The sequence below is a fragment of the Apium graveolens genome, chromosome 7 (genome assembly GCF_009905375.1).
Source record: "Apium graveolens cultivar Ventura chromosome 7, ASM990537v1, whole genome shotgun sequence".
Lineage (NCBI taxonomy): Eukaryota > Viridiplantae > Streptophyta > Magnoliopsida > Apiales > Apiaceae > Apium > Apium graveolens.
In genome coordinates, this window is record NC_133653.1 from 91385360 (window position 1) to 91407771 (window position 22412).

Here is a 22412-nt window from a genome sequence, read left to right on the forward strand (position 1 = left end):
ATTTTTCATTCGAAGATAGACCTGCACCTCCATGAGTTTGTTGTTGAAGTTGGAGTTGTTGTCTTGGTGCAAATTGTTGTTGAAAACCAGGAGGATTGAATTACTTGTTTCCAAACTGTTGGAATGGCTGTTGCATCACATTCTGATTGTTGCTCCAGCTGAAGTTAGGATGATTCCAGTTGTGAGGATGATAAGTGTCTGGAACTGGTTGTTGCGATCTCTGAAAGTTGCTCACAAACTGAGTTGATTCACTAGATATAGTGCATTGCTCCGTCGCATGCGAACTTGCACACAGCTCACAAACATTGGTTATCTGATTAACACCATAGTTAGCCAGAGAATCGATCTTCATAGACAATGCCTTTAGTTGAGCAGTGATAGCCGTAGCTGTATCCACTTCTAGAACTCCTGCTACCTTACCCTGTGGAAATCTCTGAGTTGGATACTGATATTCATTAGCAGTCATCAGTTCAATTAGATCATAAGTTTCCTCATAGCTCTTTTCCCATAATGCTCCACTTGATGCTGCATCGAGTGTGGGTCTTGACTGTGCCCCCAAACTGTTATAGAAAAAATTGATGATCATCCAATCAGGCATTCTATGATGAGGACACTTCCTCAGCATCTCCTTGTAGCGCTCCCAAGCTTCACATAGAGTTTCTCCCGATTGCTGCGCAAATTGAGTAAGAGCATTCGTGAGTGTATCTGTCTTCGCCATAGGGAAGAATTTAGTGAGAAACTTATGAGCAAGATCGTCCCAAGTAGCAATCGAACCAGATGGTAGAGAGTGTAACCAGCTCTTCGCCTTGTCCCTCAGAGAGAATGGGAACAGTCTCAGTTTCACCGCATCCTCAGACACACCATTGAACTTGAAGGTATCACAAATCTTTATGAAATCCCTGGTGTGTATATTTGGATCTTCCGTTGGAGAACCCCCAAACTGGACTGAATTCTGTATCCATTGAATCGTGTCAGGCTTGATTTCAATGATATTAGCTGCGATCGCTGGCCTGAAAATGCTAGATTGAATATCATTGATCTTGGGTTGAGAAAAATCCATCAACCCTTTCGTTGGTGCTGCTGGATCTCCCATTGTAATGAGTACCTAAAACACAAACAAGTAAACCGTAAAATTAAAAGAATCTGATTCAGTGAACTTTAAAGACCACTGATGTCAAGCACATAAACTAAAAATTAACACCGAGTCCCCGGTAGCGGCGCCAAAAACTTGTTAGGGCGAAAACACGCGCTAAAATTACACGCAAATATACGCGTTCGCAAGTAATATAAGATATAAATCAGATTCGTACCCATAGAGACTCTTTTTAGTTAACTTAAGATTATGCACCTATGCAACAATGGTATGGCTATCGCTCAATGCTAAGACAATAACAAGTTGAGATATTGATAACTAAGACTAAACTAACATGCAATTAACTAAGAATAAAAGTGATTGAATTAAACTATATAAGACAAATATGGGATTCTAACTTCATTACTACTTTATTCAAAATCATTGTTCTTAACCTTACCATGTGATGGTGATGACAACTAATCAGATAACACGAAACTAGTAAATGCCAACTTTCGTTGCACAAATACCCTACTACCAGACATCCACAAAAGAGATAGAAGCTGAATTGACACCAATTATGTTGAGACCCTATATATCTATAGAATTTGACAACATAAAGATTTAATAAACAAGTTATCTATCATGATTACATAGGGCAAGTAAGATGGTTAAAATTACCTATGAATCATGCATAACAATTATACATGAACCTATGCTAGCATGGCAAGTTCTAAATCTCTGTATTCACTTTCGCTTCAATAGAGATTAACACGCTATCTTATATGTTAGCTACGCACATAAGACGAATAAGCACAACCAATACTAGGATATTATTATGGATAAAAAACTAAGGTTATTATTTGCTGTATTTATTACTAAGATTCGGGAGCTCAAGGCCTTTAATGGCTGCTCTCGTGTTTCGTGGCTCGATCTGCCTTTACGACATGCCTACGTATCTCAGTGAATTAGAGAATCAAGCCAAAAAACGTAGTTCTGATCTTTGGGGTGAGGCCCCTTATATAGATGTTGGGAGTCCTTGAATTGGACTTGGTATAGGAGACTTGGTGGGCAAGTCTCATAATTAGAATGGACTTAGGAGTCCTAAATAGTAGGAAACTGATTCCTTATCCTTTTAGGTCCCCTTGAGGATAATCTATAAGGATTTATATCCTTACCGGGACCCTTCTCAATAGCTGATTTTTGCCTTATTAATTAATTACGAAATTAATTAATAATCAGGGCTTTTGGGCCTTCTTTATTCCATCAGGCCTGATCTGGTCCATCAGGCTTAACCTTTCCGGTCTGAGTATCATATATCTTTTATTGGGCCTAGCAGCCCACACCTTGCAGTATTTAATCATAATTTATTTATTCTTATCATTTGCCCCCCAACTTTTGGGAAACATTGATTAGGTTTCGCAGAAGTTAAGTCTGTTTATTCCCTTACAGGTTTCATTTTCGCGTAAAGTGTGGAGCGACCTACACATTTACAATGAATTTTCCTTTTATTCAGGAATTATCTTAATTCCAGGAATTTTTCCCTTATTTCCGGGATTTTCCCTAATTTTCTGGGATTTTTCCTTTAATTTCTGGATTTTTCCCTAATTTTCTGGGATTTTTCCTTTAATTTCTGGATTTTCCCTAATTTTCTGGGATTTTTCCTTTAATTTCTGGATTTTCCCTAATTTTCTGATTAAATAATAGAACTTTTGCTGCTCAATACATCTTAGGCGTTATTGATCCACGCCTAGGAGACAGTTTCCTAACAACATCTAGGAAACTTGCGTCCTGGGCGTTGTTGGAGGCTGATGCTTCCTGGGCGTTGTTGATCCACGCCTAGGAGACAGTTTCCTAACAACGTCTAGGAAACTTGCGTCCTGGGCGTTGTTGGAGGCCGATGCATTCATAGATCCTAGACATTGTGCACCCACGCCTAGGAGACAGGTTTAGTACCACGCCTAGGAGACATACATTCTGACAACGGCTAGGGATAATGCACCCTGGGCGTTGTTGAAGACTGATGCTTCCTGGACGTTGTTGGACCAAGCCTAGGAGCCATACTTCTAACAACGGCTAGGGACAATGCACCCTGGGCGTTGTGGAAGACAGATGCTTCCTGGGCGTTGTTGGACCACGCCTAGGAGCCACACTTCTAACAACGGCTAGGGACAATGCACCCTGGGTGTTGTTGAAGACTGATGCTTCCTGGGCGTTGTTGGACCACGCCTAGGAGCCACACTTCTAACAACGGCTAGGGACAATGCATCCTAGGCGTTGTTGAGGCTTTTCGAGCCTTGATTCATTCAATGAACTTTGATTTTTGATTGCAAATCTTTTCAAAATTCAAATTTTATGGGCTTCCCGCCTTTTTTTTAGGCCCACGCACGTTTGTGCATCCTTAAGTTCTTCTATATAAGAGGTGGAGTGTGAGTTCATTTCTCACACTTTACTTTCACAAAAATCTCTTAACTTCTATTCTGCAATTAGTCTCTCAAGAATCGCCACCTCAAAGCGATTTCCGGCTTTCTACTCCGCCGCTTTCTGGGCTTATTTTGAAGATTCCGTTTGAATCTTCATCTTCTTCACTTACCTTCAAGAGCTTCCTGGGTTTTTGTCTTCATCCATGGCGGATTCTGATTCATCTCACTCCCATGTCCCCCAAGCTGTCGCCCGTCCCTCTAGGGCCAGCCGAGGTAAAAAATCTCTTGTACATTCCTCAGTTATTTCTCTTAGGGATCTTTTAACCGAATTCGGGCAAGCCTTTCCTAACATGTTACACTTAGATGCATATAATTATCCTTCTAGATTTGGTCCAGATCAAGTAGGTACCATAGCCCGCCTTTTTGGCATTTCTCACCCTTATAGGGCCGAGGCTCCAGGCCCAAATGATAGGGCCTGCTACCCAAAGCCTGGGGCCATTCGGGTCTATAAGGAAACCTTCTATGCTGGTTTTCGCCTACCTCCTCATCCCTTTGTTTTTCGCCTTTTGGCTGAGGCCCGAGTCTGTCCGACCCAACTCACACCCAACTCTTGGCGTTTTATTCACTGTTATATGGCCCAATCTCGTAAACACGGTTTTGAGCCAAATGTTTGTGTCTTTCGTTATTTATTTAAATTTGTAAATGCTTCTGAGGACCAAGGATGGGTCAAAATAGTTCATAGATCCTTGGCCCGTTCCTGCTTTATTTCTGGCACCAACCCCGACTCGTATCCAACATGGAAGAGTGAATGGTTTTATGTATTTCTGGATTCCGAGGAGGGTTGGGACCATTTTTTCAGGCCCGACTTCTTAAAAGGTATAGACGGGTCTTTAAGAGACCTAAAATTGGGGATATATGAGGATGCGGCCATCAAGGCCATTACTGCTGATAATTTGCACCATTGCGCTCTCATCCTTTCAGAGGGTAATTTGCAAGGTTTAGGTCTAAGTGACCTTGGTCCCGAGGGTATTTCTTTCCCCTTTTTGTTCCATTTTCTCCATTCTCTATTTGTCCTTCTTCTTATGTGCCTGTATTTGCCTGCAGCTAGGGCAGCTTTGGACACGATCTTCAAGAAGCGGGAGGCCCGTGCTGCCAAGGGCTCTGCTGTTGAGACCCACCGCGACAAGCGGGTTAGGATTAGTGACGGCCCTTCAGTCACAGTTCAGGAGGCCGTCCCTACCTTTTTATCCCAAAGGCCTCTTAGCCTTGATGAAGATACCTCTCCTTTCACCGTCACTTGGGGCCTTCAGAGGAGGGACACGGTGGTAGGGAGTTCCGAGGCTGCCGCCGTTTGGTCTGAGAGTGTGATCACGCCTCGTGACAGGGCTGAGATTGTAGAGTCTTCTGATGACCTACAGATTGAGCGTCTGGGTGCTCAGGCCGTGGCTTCTGTAAGCCTCTTCCTTTTTTAACTGTTTTTTTTTACTTACTGTACTTTGATATGTTTGTGTAGATGAATACCTATCTCCAGGCTGCCCTTCACAATTTGAAGGATGTGAGGACCAGCCTAACTATTGCTGAGAGAGACAGGGATAGGTACCTCAAGGCTTCCGAGGCCAACTTCACTCGTTTCCGTGAGGTAGAGAAGGAGCTGGCGGATGAAAAGGAGAAAGTTCGTAAGCTGGAGCTGGATGCTCAAAGGGCTCGAGCTGAGGTGATAGCTGAGTATAAGGCATCTCAGGACTTTCAGGATGTCCTAAATGCTGAGTACGATGCTAACTTCCCGGAGACCTTTTCTAGCTGTTGGGAGCAGATAGTAGAGGAGATTGGGAAGAAGATTCCGGAGGTGACTCTCACTGCCTATCCAGTCCCTGATATTCCTGGGAAAGAGCCTCTTCTTGATGATATCCCTCTTTCTCCTACTCTTACTACTTCTGCTGAGGCCGCAGCTGTTTCTCCTCGAGGTGCTGATCCTGTGCCAGTTCCTTCTTCTGCTGTCGATGAAGGAAACATCGATGATGACTTCTTCAAGGATCTTTGAGTATTTTGTTTTTCTTGTTTGGCCCATTGTGGCTTTCTATGTATTGACTTAATCGTATTCAGAACTTATTACCCTTCGGGGCTTATTATGCTATTTTAAGTTATTTGTTTGCTTTTCTACTATCCTTTTCAAGTACTTGTACTGTTAGCTTGCTAGCTTTAAAAACTATCTCCTATTTTACCCGTACTTGTACTAAAATAGATAAGCAAACTTGATCATATAATAATACGAATCAAATAGTTCTATAATAAGATGAACTAAACAATTGTAAAACAGGTTTACGGTAACTCTTGAGGTTCATCCCTTACACCACTCCTAAAAATAAAGCTAAAACATGTAAATCCTAAGCAATCAAAGCTTCAAGGTGCTTTTCAACCTACTTGTCAAGTGAGAATCATGTTTAATGTCTTTACACATAGTAAACCTTCAGGTTTTGCGCATGTCAAGTTCTCGGGACTTCAAAGCCATCCATAGTCTCCAGCTTGTAGGTTCCTCTACCCTGAACGCTCTTGACTTTGTACGGTCCTTCCCAATTTGGGGCAAGTTTCCCTTTCTGCCCTACACCAGAAGCTTCCACCTTCCTCAAGACTAGGTCACCCTATTTGAAGAACCTTTCTTTAACCCTTAGGTTGTAGTAGAACGAAGCCTTTTTCTAATACTCTACTATCTTTGTATGTGCCTTATCTCGCACTTCATCAATTAAGTCCAGCGCCAACCTTTGCCCTTCCTCATTTTCCCCAGCATTAAAAGCTTGAATTCTTGGAGAAGAATGTGATATCTCCACGGGAACAACTGCTTCTGCCCCATATGCCAACATGAAGGGAGTTGCTCCAGTCGTGACTCTACAGGTAGTCCTATAGGCCCATAGTATTGGAAGTATCTCATCCACCCAATTATTTCTTGACTTCTCGATCCTCTTCCGTAGTCCATCCAGGATTATCCGATTTGCTACCTCCGCTTGCCCATTGGCTTGCGGGTGAGCCACAGAGGTGAACCGTAACTCAATTTCATTTTCTTCACAATACTTCTTGAATTCCTCATTGTTGAATTGTGTTCCATTGTCAGTGACGAGGATACGGGGAATTCCATATCGGCACATAATGTTTTCCCACAGGAATTGTGCAACCTGCTTAGTTGTGATTTTGGCCAAGGGCTTGGCTTCAATCCACTTAGTGAAATAATCAATGGCTACAATCAGAAACTTCCTTTGTGCCGTGGCCATAGGGAAAGGCCCTAGAATATCCATCCCCCACATAGCAAAGGGAATTGGGGAGTTGATAGAGGTCAGCATCTCGGGGGGTTGTCTAACAACTGGTGCATGCTTCTGACAGTGATCACACTTCTTCACATATTCTTTGGCATCAACCATCATTTCTGGCCAATAGAAGCCTAAACGGGTTATCTTATGAGCCAAGGCCCTGCCCCCCAGGTGTTGCCCACAAATACCTTCATGCACTTCCTCAAGAGCCAAGCGTGCCTCATCGGGCCTGAGACACCTTAAGTAAGGAACCACGAAAGATCTTTTATACAGAATCCCATCTATCAAAGAGTACCTTAGTGCTCGAATAGTTAACTTCCGTGCTTCAGTTGCATCACTTGGCAACCAACCGGTCTGAATGTGAGCCTTGATGGGATCAATCCATGACGTCCCCAGGCCTATGGGAGCCATAAGCTTAACATCTATGCTTCGTGTCTTCAATACACGGAAGTATACACTTCCTGAACTTTCTTCTATCTCAGATGAAGCAAACTTTGATAGCGCATCTGCCTTAGCATTTTCTTCCCTTGGAATGTGTTCAACATGGCATTCATTAAATTGGGTCATCACAGCCCTTACTAGGCGAACATACTTAGCCATCGTATCATCCCTTGCCTCAAATTCTCCCTTTACCTGGGATATGATCAGCTTCGAGTCTCCATGGACCTTTAAGTTTTTGACTCTAAGTGTCCCAGCTAGACCAAGGCCAGCTATCAGGGCTTCATACTCTGCCTCATTGTTTGTGGTTGGAAAGTCTAGCTTCATAGCATACTCAATTAAGAACCCATCAGGGCTTTGCAAAACCAATCTTGCTCCACTGGAGTTCATTTTTTATGCCCCATCAAAATAGAGAACCCAATATTCTTTATCATCCTTCTCTTTGCCCCCATCATCGACTCCCTTGTCTTGAGGTATGGCATCTTCCTGCCCCCCGGCTTCTTGGTTGGGTATGGTACATTCCACCACGAAGTCAGCTAGTGCCTGGGCTTTTATTGCCGTACGTGGCTTATACTTGAGATCGAACTCTCCCAGCTCTATTGCCCACTTAATCAACCTCCCACTTGCCTTGGGACTGTGAATGATATTTCTAAGGGGCTGATTTGTTAGCACCTCAATCTGGTGAGCCTGAAAATAAGGACGCAGTTTTCTCGAAGCCATTACCAAGGCTAAAGCGAATTTCTCAATAGCTGAATAATTCAACTCGGCACCATGCAAAATTTTGCTGACATAGTATACGGGTTTCTGGACTTTCAATTCCTCCTTAACCAACACCGCGCTCAAGGCGCTCTCTGAAACAGCTAAGTACAAGAATAAAATTTCACTCAGAACTGGCTTGGCCAACAACGGGGCCTGGGCCATATACTTCTTTAACTCTTCAAATGCCTTCTGGTTTTCCTCACTCCATACAAAGTCTTTGATGCTCTTTAGCGATTTGAAGAATGACAAACACTTGTCCCCCGACTTGGAGATGAATCATCCTAGCGCAGCAACCCTTCCTGTAAGCTTCTGAACATCTTTAACAGTTTTTGGTGGTTCCATGTCCAGGATCGCCTTTATTTTATCCGGGTTAGCCTCAATTCCCCTCTTTGAGACCATCAGTCCCAAGAATTTTCCAGATCCTACTCCGAAAGCACACTTCGTAGGATTCAACATCATCTTGTGGTACCTCAGGACCTCAAAAGCTTCCCTTAAATGGGTTATATGATCAGTCTTTACTAGACTCTTGACTAGCATGTCATCAACATAGACTTCCATAGTCTTACCAATAAGATCCTTAAAAATTCTATTCACCAACCTTTGATAGGTGGCTCCTGCATTCTTGAGACCAAACGCCATAACAAGATAACAATAAACACCAAAGTCAGTGATAAATGATACCTTTGGAACGTCATCCTTATGCATTTTGATCTGGTTGTATCCGCTAAATCCATCCATGAAACTCAGCATCTCATGTCCAGCAGTGGCATCAATCAAAGTATCAATTCTAGGCAGCGGAAAACAGTCTTTGGGGCATGCATCATTCAGATCGGTGAAGTCTATACACATCCTCCACTTTCCATTAGCCTTCTTCACCATTACAGGGTTTGCTAACCACTCCGGAAATTGAATCTCCTCAATAAAACCAGCCTCTAAGAGCTTTTCTACTTCCTGTTTTATAGCCTCTTGTCTTTCCGGGGCAAAAAAATTTTTCTTTTGTTTCACTGTCTTCCGGCTTGGATCCACGTTTAGCTTGTGAGTAATTAACTCCGGGTCTATGCCTGGCATATCAGCTGCTGACCATGCAAACACATCACCATTTTCTTGCAAAAATTTCACTAACCTCCCTCTAAGGGGCTCCTCTAATGTGGCTCCAATGAAAGTCATCCTCTCAGGATTCTCGGGGTCTAAAGGAACCGAAACCAATTCTTCTGCTGGCCTTCCTCTATTCTCATCATTTTCTCGAACATCCATATCTTCAATAGGAAGAACCTGCCCCCCGACTCCATCTGCCCTCAAAGAGGCCACATAACAGCTTCTAGCCATTTTTTGATCTCCTCTCTCTTCTCCAATCCCGTTTCGGGTGGGAAACTTCATGACTGAATGGTAGGAAGAGGGGACTGCCTTGAAGGCATGTATCCCTGTTCTCCCCATGATAGCATTATAAGTTGAACTAGCCTTTACCACCATGAAATTCAGCATCTGCATTGCTTGCCTTGGTTCCGTACCTATAGTGGTTGGCAATTTGATTATCCCTTCCACAGGACATTCTACCCCAGCAAATCCATATATCGGCATGTCGGTTGGTGTCAACTGGGAGTCGTTATACCACATTCTTAGAAAGGTGTCGTGGAGCAAGATATCCACAGAAGCACCATTATCCACAAGGACCCTCTTAACCGGGCTATTTCCTATTATCGGTGTTATGACCAGCGGGTCGTCATGGGGAAACTTTACACCCTCTAGGTCGGAATCATCAAAAGCCAATGTTACTTCTGTCCTGGCCCTCTTCGGGGCTTCTCCAACAATATGCATAACCTCCCTAGTATATGCCTTTCTGGAATTTTTGGACAATCCAGCAGCAGTTGGACCTCCAAAGATCGTGTTTATCACTGGCCCTCGAGGGCGTCGCGGTCCTCCAAAAATTGCATTTATAACCGGCCCTCTAGGTTGGGGATTCCGCCCCTGATCGTCTTGGTCCCTCCTACGATCTTCAAAGTTCTTCCTTCCATTATTATTTCTGTCCCCTTCATCTCCAGTATACTTGGTCAATCTTCCTTTTCGAATCAAAAACTCAATTTCATCTTTCAATTGCCTACACTCATCGGTGTCATGGCCAACATCTTTGTGAAACCTGCAATACTTGCCCTTATCTAGCTTGGCGGGATCAGCCTTCAAGGGCTTAGGCCAGCGAATATCTCTGTCTTTCTCAATCTCCATCAAAATCTGACTTCTGGGAGCATTCAGCTTAGCGTATTCAGTGAACTTTTGCCCAGGTCCTCCCTTCTTGGGGGTTGAATCAGGGTTTTGTTCGGTTCTAGGATATTTGTCCTTAGCGATATACTCCAGATCAGTTTTTCGCTTCTTGCCTCCAGTGGGCTCATTACTTACTACGGTCTTCCTCATACTTTCTTCAACCTTGATATACTTCCCTGCCCTCTCTTGGAGTTGCAACATGTTTTCAGGGGGACGTTTGGCCAAGGAAATCTTGAAAAACTCATCCCTAGTTCCTTGTTGTAGTGCTATCATGGCTACCTTATCATCAAGGTCTGGGACTTTTAAAGCCTCCTTTGTAAAATGATTCAGGTAATCTCTCAATAATTCCTTAGCTCCCTGCACAAGACTCATAAGAGATGCTGAACTTTTCTCATGGACTCTTCCACTGATGAATTGCTTAATAAAAGCCTGACTTAATTCTCTGAACGATCCAATAGAATTTGGGGGCAGGCGACTGTACCATCTTTGAGCCATACCCGACAGGGTTTGAGGGAAGGCCCGACACTTTATAGCATCATTCACGGGTTGCAGCAGCAGTGCATTAGAGAATGTCCTAACATGATTAGTGGGGTCTCCCGTGCCATCATAGGCTTTGATAGTGGGCATCTTGAATTTCCTTGAGATATGGGCATTCATTATCTCTTCTGTGAAGGGTGGAGTTGGATCATCAGGATCTCCAAGGGGAAGGAGATTGCTTGGATCAGTTCTTGGGACAGCAGCCCTTCTTCTTACCGGACCATCCAGGTCTATGATAGGAGGAGGATTTCTCCCCCTAGGAGGTATCTGGGGTCTGGTGGCCTGGTGAGCCTCCAAATCACGCCTCAGCCTTTGGATTTCAGCCTCATGAGCCCTGATCCTTTCCTGCACTTCTTGGGGATTCGCCCCTGGGGTGCTTTGGGGGTGTTGCCTTCCATCGGCCATTGGCTCTTTTCCAGGACGCCTCCTTCTCGGGGCCACTTCATCATCCGAAGATTCGGAGTCTCTCTCAGTGTAAGGACCAGAAAATTCTCGATCCTCAGGAAAAGGACCCAAACCTTGTATATAGGGGGGTGACTGCCCTCGTGCTTCGCCTCGCCCAGCATATCCGCTTCCTCCAACCTCAGGGCGAAGGGGCATCCCATAAAGGGGGTTAGTTGTAACAACAGTTGAATATTCATACCCGACGGGTCGAGAATTCACAGGTATATGTACTTGTTGAACTTGAGGATTCGTACCTTGAATAATCGAGGGAGTTGTCCCTTGTGGCTGAGGTTGAGTTCCCCCTATCTGGGCATCCCCCTGAGTAGATGCATAAGTCGAATGGGGAGGAACCTCCACGGTTGATGAAATCACCTGGGTGGTCTCTGATGGTGTTCCTTCCTCTAGAGCTCCAATTGTTCTTCGTGTTCTCGCTATGGTTGTTGTTGCGTTTCCCACAGACGGTGCCAAATGTTATGGATAAAAAACTAAGGTTATTATTTGCTGTATTTATTACTAAGATTCGGGAGCTCAAGGCCTTTAATGGCTGCTCTCGTGTTTCGTGGCTCGATCTGCCTTTACGAGATGCCTACGTATCTCAGTGAATTAGAGAATCAAGCCAAAAAACGTAGTTCTGATCTTTGGGGTGAGGCCCCTTATATAGATGTTGAGAGTCCTTGAATTGGACTTGGTATAGGAGACTTGTTGGGCAAGTCTCATAATTAAAATGGACTTAGGAGTCCTAAATAGTAGGAAACTGATTCCTTATCCTTTTAGGTCCCCTTGAGGATAATCTATAAGGATTTATATCCTTACCGGGACCCTTCTCAATAGCTGATTTTTGCCTTATTAATTAATTACGAAATTAATTAATAATCAGGGTTTTTGGGCCTTCTTTATTCCATCAGGCCTGATCTGGTCCATCAGGCTTAACCTTTCCGGTCTAAGTATCATATATCTTTTATTGGGCCTAGCAGCCCACACCTTGCAGTATTTAATCATAATTTATTTATTCCTATCAGATATCAATCAATCACCACACACCAAGATATTGAAACAAATTAACTATAGAACTCCATAAGTAAATCCGTTAGAACCCCACGATAATGATTAGTTCATAACCGAACTCATCGTCACCATGGGTTCCAATGAAAATATGATATAAAACAAGATAAGAGTATTAGGGTTCAAAGGCAAATCAAAAACAAGCATCCAAGTATCAACTATACAAAAGAAAACAAAAGTCTTCTTCTCCGTAGCCGTCTTGTGCTCTCTAGCTCTTCTTATTGCTCCCCCCTCGCTCCTTGTCGTTAAAAATATCTTTTTATTGATATATATAGGCTCTAGGATGACTAGGACTCTCAAAATCTTCAATTTCGACTAAAATAAGGATTCTGGTGCAGAAACAGGGTGCGGGCGCGCTACTTTCGGGCGCGACAGCGCTGGAATGGTGATTTCTGGAGCGCGGTCGCGCTGGCCTTCTGGAAATTTTTCTGACAATTCTTCTTTTCGCCGTATTTCTCATCAGAATTAGGTGATTCAACTGCCCACGTGAAGCCTAGGCTTCCAATTCTGATCTCTTTTCAGCATAATTTTTTGAAAAACTCATTTCCTCATTTAACTATTTAACTGATGCCCGAAATGAAATAACACAAAAATATATCAAAAATACCAACAACTTGAGTCTAAAACACCAACTTAAACTTGTAATGAAGCGTTCCAAGTAGATATAAAATCCACTTATCACCCAACTCACCGCAGACACACAAGGATCTTAAGAATCCAACGAAAGTGAGTCCCTATTCAAACTCTAATTATTTAACACTTAAATTTGAGTTTTAATTTAAGGTTTGACAATCTTTTGAAATTTATATACTACTTTCCTAAATCTACCATGGTGATCAAGTTTTGGGTCATGGATTATGTTCTAGTTGTCAATATATTCCTAACGTGTACTAGTACTAGTTTATCTTTTACCCCTTTTCCTATTTTTAAGCTAAATCAGATTCATGTCCTTTTAGGTCAAACATTTTAACTACTAGATATATCCTTCTTTACCATTGCAGTGACCCGTACCCATTAGCCATTATTTTCAATGTAAACATGGACTATCCGAACTTTACATGGATTTTGAACTTTTTAACCCGTACTCAACTTGGATACCCGGGAAACGGTGGATCTTATGTGCCGAAAATCTTGCAACTGATCCTAACAATCATAATTTGATCTAACAATCTCGTAATTTTAAAATTGAGCAAATACCCAAATCAAAACTGATATTAGTGTCGATTAAAATTTCAAATCTTCATCATGTAAATAACTATATTGCAACTCACGTCAACAATAGTTCAGGTTCATCTTCTATAATTCAGGTAAGTCTCGGGCAAGTCTCCGTCTCAAACCGCTGCTATGATCAGAGATATCAAATTTATTCAAGCCACTGCTATAAATTTTAATTATTTAATGATGTAAGGTCGGAGGTCTGGAACCGTGGTCTCCTTCTTCTGCCCAAACAGGTATGTATTTAAACAATTGTATAATTCTGATGGAGCGTTTAGGTTTGCTAAATTTACATGTTTTTGAATCTTCTGCAATTGTATAATTGTTTTTATATTTTCCCATCTGCATGTTAATAACTACACGAAGAATAATCTCTCAAATTTAATTCAGTTTGTAAATTAATAAAATTACATACAATTATAAAGTTTAAAATACAATTGTCTGGAATAGCATTTGTTTTTGCCTAATCAATTATGAGTTTTGAAAGATGCGTGGCGTTGTTGCATACTTGATGTGCTTCCAGTTGTAATGGTGATTCTAATTTGGTAGAAAAGAGATTTAATTCTTATAATTTGAGTGTTAGGATTTCCAGCACGCACTGCGTCGCCAATAAGTATTCCACTCAATTTCAACAAAGTTGAGTAACTCAATTACAAAATTTCGCAGATTTCAAAACTATCAGAAACAAGGTCAAACAAGGTCATCAGGTTAGTATAATGTTAATTGCCTCAGCGCAGATGGTTATAAGTATTTACACGGTTTGCTTTTATGTTATGTTATATTTTTGTGGATTGTTCCAAAGGTTATTTTCGGATATGTGTTATTTCAAAAGACAGCTCAACACTTTTGATTATGGCATGCTTTTGATATATTTTCTGATATATTATGTGCACAAATTTACTACTAATTTTGTTATCTGTGTAATTATCATAGTAAAATGTCAGCTTACTAAATCAGCAGAATTGTTATAGTAGTTTGACCCTTATTGTATGAATGTCCTGCTCCACTCAAACTAAATCTCATTCTCCGTGTTATCAATTGTCGCGTTGAGTAAGTGGTATGTTTATATTTGCATTTTGCAGAAAGATGTGGCAGTTCAATGTCTCTACATATGAAAGTTCCCCCTGTTTAATGATGTAAGTGTTCTTCGGCAATGGTGATGACCATATGGTAAATAATTGTGGTTGGGCATGGCGAATATGTTATAATGCACTGTTTATTTATGTGTTCATATATTTAACTTATTAAATTATTACTTGCGTGCTTGATTTGGACCTAGGAATGAAGTTCCTTACTGCAAATGACATGAGTGCAATACTTGCCGTGACTCTGGGAGATGGGTGAGTCTAGGGACGTGGTTGAAACTGCATCTAACATAAATGCATGTAGAAAGAAAGGTGAATTACTTACATAATGTTTAGTTGTTGGAGTGGACCAAGTAAAGATCAGTCGGATGGTAAAAGTTCATATTTTCACAAATTTAGACTCTTATTTTCAGAAATGCAGATAAATGGTTTAACGATTAATATTGATTATTACCAACTTTCTTTTATATCTCTTATCCCTATTTGAAATAAAATCGTGAAGAATTTCCCTTAGGCTAATAAAGTCGCCAGTTCTAAAAGACCCCAAAAAGTATACAACTTTTTATACATATGTATTTAATACTTAATTTTAGACATATTAGCCATAAAATTTTTCAAAATATTTAAGTTAATTTTATTAAAATTAGACTTTATTATTTTAGATTTTAAAAATAAATAATTTTGAATGTATGATTTAGGTTTAATATAAAAATACTAAAATATATTCATGATAATTGAGAATTTTTTCTTACATATAGATTTGTTATGAAAAGAACTACAAGTGATTGCTTACTTCTGTTTTAGCAGGTTTTCGTTCTATTCACTTTTTATTTTAACTTTTAGGTTTCTACGATACTTAAAATTAAGAAATAGAGCGAAATATAAGATTCTTGCAATGTGAGTAGGTTCGGACAAATACCAGGAGACATTGGTTAAGAGACTTTCCAACCATTTCATGTTAAGGGAATTTTTTAACATAGTAATTTATAACTCTTTATAAAAAATATATGGAGTTCAAATTAGTGTATATATATATATCTACTATAACATATTAATGATTTCATATTTTTATTTGTTTAGTCGCGGATCAAGTAAGCATAGCGAGTGTAGAGAAAAAATAAGCAAAACAAAAATAAGTGTTGTTTGCATGAAACTTCTCTTAAGGGTTTGCTTGCAAACATAGTTTGGACTTTAATGTCCCTCAAAAAAATTTTTATGGCAGGTTCTATTTTCTAAATATTCTATGGTTGCTTATAGCGTTTTCATTTTATTTCTTTCTAATCTCATTCTTTCAATTATACTCCATATAGAAAACACTTAAGAATTTTATTGTTGTTGAAGAATATACATGTCATGTTAAGTTTTAAACTTTTTCGTGTTAAAATAGAGGTTCCCTTGATCTTGTGTACCATTTTCTTCAAATTCGGTAAATTTTCTTTTTGTGTCTCTGGCTTAATCTCATTTATTAATAGTCTGTATGTTTTTTATTCCAATTACAAAGTTATAACTTCATAGTTTATATTTTGTTCAATTCAAAATTCACAAGCTATCATGTCTTTCAGTTCGGAGAAGTATCTACATAAAAATATCTATAACAAAATTTGAAATTGGACAAAATATATAAACAATGAAACTTATATTAATTGGTAAACATAACAAGAATATTAATATAAGTTAAGCAATTTTACATGTAATATGATTTAGACTACAAAACAAGAAGAAAACATGAAGAGGACAAGGGTTTTTCGTTTTGTAATGTTGTTGATGATTTCATTAGCAGTTACTCTTAAATGTGCAAATAAATCACCAAAAGGAAGGACTGTCCTGTGCTGAGTATAGATGTAGGTGGCATCAGGGGCATCATAGTGAGATCATTCTCTCCTTTCTCAAGTCACATGTCTTCTTTTCTCTTTCTTAAGATTCATTCTAATAAATTTCCAACTAATTATATAGGCTAATAGTTTGGTTAATGTGTAAGAGCTTGATGGACCAAATGCAAGAATTGCACAATACTTTGATGTGATATTATCTAGGAAGCAAGGACACGGTTGCAGGATTGCGAGTGCATAGTGCGGGTATACGGGAATTCGACAAATATAAAAAGATGGGGATACGGGTGAAATAAACAAAAAATTTATATTTATTTCATGTTAAACATAATAAAACTTACTAACAAAACCAGAAATTGCTTGAAAATGAATCAAATGCATCATTTATTAATATAAAACACAAAAATACAAGTAAAATATTTTAGTTTATGCAAAAATGAATACGATAATTAATATTTATGTAGTAACTAATAGACATGGATACTTAATTTTGTAAATGTAGTTTGCTAAAATAGATTTGAACTCCAATTTCTGAAGATAAAATTTCATATTAGTATCATAGAAGAATTCGTGTGCCCGATACGAGGATACGTGTGTCCGAGAATCCGACACGGGGACTTGGCAGCGACCCAAGTGTCCCTGCTTCTTAGGATATTAGGTACAAGCACGGGTGGAAACTGCAGTCCTCGCTTCTCTAAACGATCACTTGATGAGTAGTATTGCCACCAAATCCCTCCTCCATTAAAAAGGCCTTTCCCTGAACTGTAATTCCTAGCAGTTTTAAGTTTGTTGGAGCTAATTTTGTACCATCAAGTTGTAAAAAGACATTTTCAGCATACAAAACTGCGAGTGACAGTGATTAGACATGTGATTACCATGGGCCAACACCGAATTCAAAACTGAAAAGCTATTTATTAAAGTTGGAATAGAGTATAAAGTAGCATCTGGTACTACATATTAGCAGCTTGATAATGGATGAATACATATTACTTCATTTTGTTTACTTATTAACTGTATAACATATTATTATACATACTAATATAATCGCTGACTACATATTACTTTTATTCAGCTTTGTTATGAAGCGGTGGAAGTTATAAGTCCAGAAGCCAGGAAAGAAGATGCAGAAGATGAGAAGAAGAAGCTCAGAGAAAAAGATGAAAGCAAGAGTTTGGCTGTCATATTGTTTCGATGCTGGTGATATTTACAAGGTAATATTATCATTTATAATATTTTATTTGTAGAATTTTGTAGAATTATGCACGGTAGAAAATCATTCCATTTTGCCGGTTTCTTAGCACCACTGAAGTTACCTTTTCTCTCTGCCTAACATGGTAAACATTAAACTAAAATATTGAGTAAACCGGCGAAATGGTGAAAATATTAACTTCAATGGTGCTAAAATACTAGTGAAATCATTATTGTCTCTTTTGAGTTTTACGAGTTTATTCTTATACTATATAGGCATGTTGACTTTTTGTATCATTACATAAATGTTTCTGATCTAGCATATGGTAAAACTCAGAATTTATGGCCTATCTAAAGTGCTAATCGCTATAAAGTTAGAGCCCTGATCAAGTTTGTACCGCTGTTAAAGCTTTCATGACTGTTGATCTTTCTCATTAATTAATTGAGCTCTTGGAGAAAGATAGTGCTTCAGAAATTTGCATTTACTTATCACTGAGGGATTCTGCCAAAATATTACTATATGTCTGGAATTGTAGGTTTAAGGCATGAATCAGAAAATTTACCTTGCTGATGGTATTATGATGTATATCTTCTTAAGTAGCTATTATAATTAAGCATGCCTTAACGAGGTTGAAGGTGGTTAATCCATCATTCTTCCATTAACCTGACTATAATTTGTCAAATTAATATATATAGGAGAGGTTTACTGTAATTAACACCTCCATTAAAACGGAATATATGTTTCTAGAGAGTTAATTTTCAATGCGTCATACGGTGTGTACTAATTGTGTAATATATATATATATCTGTTTTTTTGTCGCTATTGTAGGATGAACATATTAGGTAGCAAGGGGAATGTATTGTGTGGTTTTAATTGTGACTTGTGAAGTAAGGAAATATACTTATGACTAAACATGGCAAACATGTAGTTATCTGCTATAAACCAGAAAGTGGCTTGACAACTGGAACATACTTGATCTATACTTTCAGCTTCAGGGGTTAGTTCTCTGTGGGCAATTAATTTTTTCTTAGAAGCAGTATTTTTTGTTTCAACTTGAATTTTTAGTTTTTTAAAGTTAAATATTATATGATACCAACAATAAATATTAAGTTAAACAAATGGGTTGATAATACTCAAAACTGATTCCTTCTTAAAAGAGAAGGTATGAAAAAGCATATGAGAGATAGAAGGCCTAGAGAGAACAAATACATGTCAAAAGATATCCTGGCTCAGAAACTTAGATAGAGGGCTGAGAAGAAAAAGAACTATATCAAACCTGTTAAGAAGTGGAGGAAGCAGAGGCTACAAAGTGGGTTTGCTGGAAATGTAACAAATGTCTGGGTGGAAATACATTTCAAAGGTCAAATAAAAAGTGGCCATGTGTGCATCTTGGCAATTATTCTAGAGGCAAGCACACAAGCTGCTGGTAAGGGTAAATCAGGAGCAGACAAAAAGAGGAAGGGTATGGACTTAAAGATTCGAAGTATGGATTCAGAGGCATAAAACATATGAAGAAACAAAATACTGCTGAGACGACAAATGAAATGCGAGACTTCAGCAAAGATTTTTCGAAGAACAGGCAAAGGAAGACTTAGAAGGATATCATTACAGATTGCTACAAAGCTGAAATACTAAAGGGTTTAGGTATACACCCTTGAATTGTTAATCATGTGGTGTAGATTGCAATCAATTACATTTTCTGGCTGTATAATTACCCCTGCATGATTTTACTTTACCGGTGATGAGTATGCCTTTTTATGAGTTGATACCTTACTATTTGGATCATCTATGTAAAATTGTGTTGCCGATTATCATATTTGTATACTTTTGCTTTAAGTTTATTTAATTTATAATAGTATTTTTGGGTAATTTAGTCTGGTTGAATTAAATATTTGATTGAATTTGAGATTTGGAATTGCTAAAAAAAAGTTGCTTTCGGTGGTTTTAAAACTCACCTTAACAGGTTATAAACTTGGAGTGAGCAACTATATATCTAAGGTTGCATTCTACAGGACAGTAATATGATAAAGGTACATCAATGTCATGTCCACACATTAGTGGATTAGTAGAACTGATCAAAGCAGCAAATCCGGATTGGAGTTTCATTATCATTTTTTAGAAAAGAAATCTGCAGCGTTTTTATACTACATTTCAGCAGTAGTATTTGCAGTTTTCTGCAGCAGACCTGTAGCATTTTTCTGCATATTTTTTAGCATATTTCTCTAGCTGTTACCTACATATTCAAGCAGCAAATTTGATAGTCTTTTTTTGTATAATATATCAAATTTAATTTATCTGCAGATTAGCTGAGGCAATTATGTGCATTTTTTTTCTAGCATAGTTTGTGATATTCTGAACTTATAATGTTCCAAAATATTTGATGTATTAAAATAGGGAAAATAGAATGTTAAAGAGAGAAGTATCTTTATATTTATAGGTCTTCTCCTTTTTTTGATTTTAATTAAAGCTTCCCTGAAACTAAAATAAATATCTATGAAAATGATGGTTAACTATCTTGCTGCCACACCTTCACTGAACCACATTAAAACCACATTAAATTTGATATCAGCAGAGCTTCATAAAGTATCAATTATAGAAAAGTGCAAACTTAAATTTAAAACTAATATTAATATTTTAAAATTAATTTCGTATGTATCAAGAAATTTCCGTGTGCTAAGCACGGCTTATATTATTAGTTAAATAGGAATACATATAAGAGTGGTTTTTGGTTTATTTATTCCTTGTATCACAACTTAATGTCTAGCTAATCTCACAAAAAAAATGAGAGATTGGTTAGGGATACAAGTGAGTTTTAGTTGTACATTATTGAGGTAAGTTTATTAATAAATTTTAGTTACAAAGTTAAGTAATTTAACTATTATTTATATTCTTGTTAATTGTATTAGTTAATAAAACCTATGCTTAGCCCACAAATACGTGCATAGATATTAACCAAAAATTATGGTTTTAAATATATAATAAGTAAAGAGTTTACCTTTCTAGTTTAACGTGTCGTGTTAGTATTTTCATTAATTTACCACAACTATAATCTTGGGAATAAGTGAAGTAGTGAGTGGCTTATTAGACAGGCATGCAAGTGAACTATTGGTTTCAAAATTCAAGGTGCTGAGACTAGAGGGGGCCAGTAGTGCGGGCCGTGCAGTTCAGGCCGGGCCGGAAGCGGGTTGAACCCGAAAACAATGAACACTGAACCGCCACATTAATTAAACGAATCGGGCCGGGCTGAGCTTGAACCGACAGAAGCAAAATCGTACCCGACACTGAACTCGTGAGCAAGCTGTGCGAGCCGCGGGTTGATGAGGGCCGGTTGATGCGGGTTGCCGGTTGATGCGGGCTCCGGGTTGAATTGCTTTTTTTTTCTTCCTAGCCTAACTGTCACTGGCCTGTGTCACTGTTTGTGTCTGTAAATTGTGATGAGTGTGTGTCTGTGAATTTCAGAAACAAAGGAAAAAAAATATAAGTTAATTGAGACTTGAGAGATTGAGAGAGGCAGAGTCGAAAGTCGAGTGTTAGAGAGAGATTAGAGAGAAGTAGAATAGAGAGTAAGAGAGTCAGTGAAGATTTGTAAATGTATGTATGTATTTATAAGCTAATTTCCAGACCTGCTGCTGTGCAATCTGTGTGTGCTCACCCGCGGGCTGTGCGGGCTGTCCGGGCTGTGCGGGTTGTGCCACTTGTGCAGCTTGTGCAGCTCGCGCGGGTTGCAGCCGTGCCGGGTTAGTGTTGTGCGGTCCGGGCTCGGTTTTCCAATATTGGATTCGTAATCGGCTCGATGAATTTAACGAATTGTGCGGGTTTGAACCAACCCGTTTCGGGCCGAATAATTACGGGTTTTCGTACGAACCGGTCTCGAATGTGTAAGGTCCCGTAAGAGGGGTGTTTTAAGCTAGAAGGGGGGTTGAATAGCTTAATTACCAATTTAAAAATTGTTGTGGCGTTTTAAAAATATTTTATCCCTTTTTAAAACTTTACCGAGTGGTTATGCAGTTTATATGTGCGGAAAATAAAGTGCAAGGAAAGAAAATAGCACACGGTGATTTTATCCTGGTTCGCGATGGCACAACCTCTAATAGATTCGCTCACCCCTACTCCAGTCCCCGAGCTCCTCTCCCGGACTCGGGATTTTCCCTTATAATAAACTCGTTCCTTTAGTAGGCGGAGAAGCCTTTACACCCTTTACAAGTATTTGTCTTGTTGCGTAACACAAGGGTCATCACCTCAAAATAAGTGTAATACCTACACAACTTATCTTAGACAATAACTCCCCGCTATTTCTTCAAAGTTGTTGTAGAGCCTTTGTGTGGACTTGTCTTCCTTAGCTTTTGTCGGTCTTGGATCTTAGTGATCCGGTCTCGGGTCTTTCCACTTCTTTACGGTGCAAAGACTACTAACTCCCCGTTAGTACGTCTAGGACTTGGGTCTTAGAACGAGAATCACCTCACGTCACTTCACCTCACTACAAAACTAATAAGACAATCCACGAAACAAAACAAGTAGGAAAAGATTTGTTTTGAACTAGTATGTTACTGTACTAGCCCACAAATAATATAATATTCAAATAAGAATATTAAACAAAATAAGAATACTTGACTTAAGATAATAAATAGTAGTCCAAGTATTTTTATGATTACTCCTTTATAGATTAAATAGATAGGTGGAGTAATATAAGAAGTCTTTTTATATTAAGCACTTATGGCTTATGACTTCTTTAGTATTCTTCTTCTTTCGATTAATTATTTATAGATCAAAGAATACTTTAATTACAACCTCGGAGTTGTAATTT

General features: G+C 39.1%; 1 long non-coding RNA gene and 1 other non-coding gene across 16 annotated transcripts; both read left to right on the forward strand.

Annotated features, from left to right (window-relative positions):
- The first annotated feature begins 596 nt into the window (after positions 1–596).
- On the forward strand, positions 597–703 carry LOC141676073 (small nucleolar RNA R71). Its single transcript, XR_012556682.1, has one exon. It is a non-coding gene; the product is annotated as a small nucleolar RNA R71 (small nucleolar RNA).
- A 12517-nt stretch (positions 704–13220) lies between these two features.
- On the forward strand, positions 13221–19477 carry LOC141671489 (uncharacterized). 15 transcript variants are annotated; one of them, XR_012555157.1, is made up of 6 exons: positions 13225–13741; positions 14089–14212; positions 14588–14641; positions 14785–14845; positions 17492–17630; positions 18437–19477. It is a non-coding gene; the product is annotated as an uncharacterized LOC141671489 (long non-coding RNA). The 15 variants fall into 15 exon arrangements; XR_012555151.1 differs by having other exon boundaries at positions 13228–13741; positions 14172–14212; positions 14588–14675; XR_012555149.1 differs by having other exon boundaries at positions 13230–13741; positions 14172–14212.
- Positions 19478–22412: the final 2935 nt, after the last annotated feature.